A 5,238-nucleotide genomic window follows, 5' to 3' on the forward strand; every position below is an offset into this window, starting at 1 on the left:
AATTTAAAAAAATACCTAAATCAACCTAATTTACCCAATGTTGTAATTTTGATTTGTTTTAATCTATTAGCTCCCTCAAGATATTTTTTTTATTCTTCTAAATGCTCAAACTAACCTGATTATACCCTTATATCCTCCAGAGGAAAAAAATAAATAAAACAAAAGGCACTTCACGGCCCAACCAATTTATTTTGGGCCGAAGTTCGCAAACTAAAAGCACATCACGGCCCAACCAAGCTAAGACTGGGCTAGGTTAGTGTACAGCGCCTTTATAAAGCATGCGCATATTCCTTTCTCCTCTTACCAAAATTCAATTTCACCCGTGCAAGAAATATATTTTTTTTTCTCTTCCTTCCATACTCTCTTGCTAGTGTGCGTTTAGCAATTACGGTGTTAATTATTTAAAAATATATTAATATAATATTTTTAAATTTTGGATACATTAAAATTATTAGAAAATATAAAAAATATTATATTAACTTAATTTTTATTCCAATAAAAAAAGAGTGATTAAGTCGTTGGAATTGGCTGATGGTATGTTTGTTTTTCTGATTAAAGAGTGTTTTTAATATTTTTTTATTTTAAATTACTTTTTTATAGTCTGATTTTAAAAATAAATTTTAAAAAAATAAAAAAATATTATTTTAATATATTTTTTTTAAAAAATACTTTTAAAAAAACCGGTGTAAGCACAAAGTAAAGACAGTGAGTTGACTAATCCGGTCAATTCCTTCGTTCCCTTTCATTTCTGTGCAATTTCGCCATCATCACTTAGTCTTATCAAATTATTCAATCATAATATGCTGATTAAGTATCTTGATTTTGCTAAGCCTAAATTTCTTGGAAGTCCCCGGTGACAGGTTTGTGGCTAAGGATGCCACCTGTCCAGCGACCGCTCTTTATTGTTATTATTACTTTTTGATCGGTAATCAAATATATCATTATGATTTCAATGTTGTATTTGCATGCGCCTCCGGCAATCAATTAAGATTTCCAAATATTAAAAGGGTTTGTTTGGCTACGAACCACATTTTCAACTCCCTTAACGGATAAAGATGCTGAAGATTATCTTTCCACCAAACAAACAGTGTGGAAAACAATGTTGGAGTTGGAAACATTAATTTAAAGTTAAAAAAAAATCAATTTATTTTTTAAAGAGCACCGCCACAACTTAGTATAAAATATAAATAAATACAAGGTTAACCTCAACAGTATATTACATTAATGGTTTTGTGATTTTTTTATGGTTTTAATAAGTTGATGTTAAAAATAAAAATAAAAACATATTATTTTTTATGTATTTTAAATTAAAAAATATTTTTATAAAAACATCTTACACACATCATCACTCAGACATTAAAATAGAAAGTATCGAGTAACAACGATGTAAACGTGGGTGTAATTTTTTTTCTTTGAACTATGTTAAAAAAATAACTAAATGTAAATGATTTATTTAAAATTTAAATAAAAATAAATAATTTTAATATCAAGTAACAAAAAAATGCATGGTTAATCTTAAAAAATATTTTTATAAAAACATTTTACATGCATCATCAAACAAAACAGACATTAAAAGCAAGAACATCAAGTAAGAAAGATATAAATATGGGTGCAATTTTTTTAAACCATGTTGATGAAAAAAACTAAATGTAAATGATTTATTTAAAATTTAATTAAAAAACATGATTTTAATATCGAGTAACAATTATAAATTAATTAATGGCATAGCAACAAACTGAAGAATGTAATTAATAATTATCACTAAACAAGTAAATTGCAAGTGGGTGTGTTTCGTAAGAAAAAGAAAAGGAATAAATGTTAAGCAAAATGTGCACTCTCTCCTTCCCTTTCAAGAGATGAAACAAACTACAAGAAAATGACAAACAAAAACTTTTTTCTATTAATTTATTATATCAAAGGATGAGTTCATTCATCAAATTGCTATGGACATTATAATAATTCGATCCACCGAAATATTAAATGGACCAAAGAGTAGGGCTCTTGCTCTTTCTTTACATATTTAATGACCATAATATTTTTTTTTAATGTCATAAGATTTTGAAGAACACATGCCATGGCTTTGGTTTTGGTATACTTGAAATAGCCCCTATAGTTGCTTATTTGTTCTTGGAAAGATAATTATTTGCTTATTAAAAAAAAAACTCTGTTTTTATTTTTTGAGGTTGGATATACACATATCGTTTTTAAATGATGTTTTAATTTTTTATTATGTTGGAATGAAATTCTTTTTAAATCAAATAAAAGTATTATAATAATTTTTTAAGAAATTATTTAGCAATGTGGTAGTATTTAAATAAGATTAGAGGTGTTGATAATAATATTACAAATTACTTTATGAATAATTATAGTGAGCATGATATCCAGAAATTAACAATTACTCTATTTTATCTTTTAATTTAAATATTGGAATTTTTTTCCTTTGTAATTTGATTCTTTTATGGCCTAATTTCATTATATAAAGTTTTTAATTGAATTTGAAATACAGAATGTAAAGTTAGAGAACCACGTAGTAAAACATGAAAGAAATGCATGATCAATAGGGGTGATTATTTTCAGTTCGGTTCAGTTTTTATCAAAAAAAAAAGTAACTAAACCGAAAAAAAATTTTTTGAAAAAAAACTCGAAACCGAACCGAAACCGGGTCAAACCGACCAGTTTCGGTTCGGTTTTTTAGGGGAAAACCGGTTCAAATAGGTTTGGCTTGGTTTTGGCTCGGTTTTTCTTAGTTTTGGCTCGGGTTTTTTTCGATTTCAGTTCGATTCGGTTTTTTGGTTATAAAACCGAAACCGAACCGAACCGGCTAGTTTTTTCAAAATTTTAATCGGTTTTTTTTCGGTTCGGTTTTTTCAGTTTTCTCGATTTAATCAGTTTTTTGGTTTTTTTGCTCACCCCTAATGATCAATCTCCAAGTTTTTTAAAATTTTATTAAGGTTCAAGAGTTTTTTTTTAAAGATTTTAGTTTTCAAAAAAAAAAAAGATAAACTCAACAAAAAATAACAAAGTTATCATTTGACCACAATTCTACAACTAAAAATAAGGATCCTTGTGTCAATGAAGTTTTTTCTTTGAACTTATTTTTTTGGATTAGCACCATGTATTGGGCCAAGGCTCGACCATTATGGGAAAAGATAGATTGTGCTGGCTTTTTATTTGGTTTATTTTTGTATTTTGAGTGATTCTAAAGTGTTGTTCTAAGTGGTTTATTTTGTTTTCAATGTTTTTTAGGTATTTTTATGTGAAACAAGTAGAAAAATAGATTTTGACAATAACCCCTTTTCTAATTTGTCAATCATCATGGTAGTGCCTAAAATATGAACAACAACTTAGTAAGCAACTCGTCACTTGTTTTATTAAGAAATTGAGGCTGTATGCTCTCGAGAGAAAACAAACAAAAAATTAAGGTATTATTTAGGATGGAAGGCCCACTAGCGTTGCATGTTTCAAAGACCCAAGCATGGAGGGCCATTAGTATTTTTTTCTTTGATTTTTTTAAAATTTTATCTTTTAAAATAGGGGTTTGATTGAATTGTTTACTTCTTTTTTATTTTTTTTTAATTTTATCATTCATTATTTAATTGATTTAGAATTGATTTTCATGATTTATTTTGGTTGACTTTTTATAATGTTGTATCTAGTCTCACAGCTCAGATCATTGACACGATTGTATTTAATGATTTTATTCACAAAAATATATTCCTTTTTATTTAATTAAATAATAAAAAAACTAAATGAATACAAAATAACTAAAAAATAACCACAATTTAAAAAAAGCTAGATAAAAAAATAAAATAAAAGAGAGAGGGTATTAATATAAATATAAATTTAAAAATTATTTTTAAAAAAGTACATATAAAATAAGTTTTCATTTAAAAAACATTCTTTTAAAAAAGGTTTGTCAGACCCAGCAATACTTAACCTATCTAATAAGGGTTCGCATGTGGGCTTACAGGATTAGAGCAACAACATGTCATCGGCCCTGATTTGTTTTGAAAAAAAAAAAGATGATATGTTGTTAGTTGAGGCCGACGACTCGTGATTTGATATTGCCTAGTTTCTATTAACTAGAAAATTGAAGGAGAAGTTTTTTGATCCAAAAATTAAATTTTTAATTTATTTTGACCCAAAACACCCATAAAACATTCTAGACAACTTGATAAACTCATTTGTGGCCTAAAAAATTGTCTCAAAACCTGAAATCAACCCGAAACAAAAAATATTATGAAGCTTGGATTTGTTTTTCTAGGTAATTTCAAGGAAAAATAAATCTAATATGAACTCCCCTCATTAAATAGAATAATTTAATATTAATATTAATTGTTTTTGTAGTCAAAATTGATATCAATAAATTTTTTTTTTTTTTAGTGCTAGATTCCAGTGACTTTTTCTTACCTTAATCAAACCACAAACTAAAAAGAAAAAGAAAAATAGAGCTTGAGACTAGAATTGATTTTACCCTATATCTTGAAAATTAAAGAGGTTGAATATTTATAATGTGAAAAGTAAAAGAAATATAATAAATATTTCACTGAGACTTTATTAAAACCATTGGTTCTCTTTTATATTTTTCACTTTAGTTTTTTTTTTTAATCTTATCTCTCCCCAACAAATCAACCTCTAATTTTGTCTAATAATAGAAAATTAAAATAAAATAAAGAAAAAGAATAAAAAATAAAGCACTACAAACCATAATATAATGTAAAGGGATTCACATTACAATTTGCATAGTAGATTTTCCACGTTTTAACTTTATAGTTAATGATAATAATAACATAGCTGACTGCATGCAAATAAAAATATTTAACTATAAGTCATGAAACAACTCTAAACAAAATATTTTTTTATTAAGATCCCACCACACATATCATTATAAATTCTTGAAATGCAATTACAATTTAATCCCTGGCTCTCTAGAAAAGCATTCCCAGCACTACAAAAATCTTTATTTTCTTAGAGGCGAGAAAAATTATCACATAAATCAATTCCATTTTATCTCCACCTAAGATATTGATGCTGTAATCTCTTCACAATTGAAAGCAAGACTACCACCCTCTATGAATGCACATGGAGGACGTTGATGAAGGAAGTCTAGAAGTTTTGGGTAACATCTACAAAATACCAAATTACATGGCTCAATCATAAATTGAAATACCACAAGTGCCTGCAGTGAAATGGTGCTTTACAATTAAATTACACAAAACTCCTTTTTTATTCTGACAA

Source organism: Populus euphratica, unplaced genomic scaffold (genome assembly GCF_000495115.2).
Source record: "Populus euphratica unplaced genomic scaffold, PopEup_1.0 scaffold50.1, whole genome shotgun sequence".
NCBI lineage: Eukaryota > Viridiplantae > Streptophyta > Magnoliopsida > Malpighiales > Salicaceae > Populus > Populus euphratica.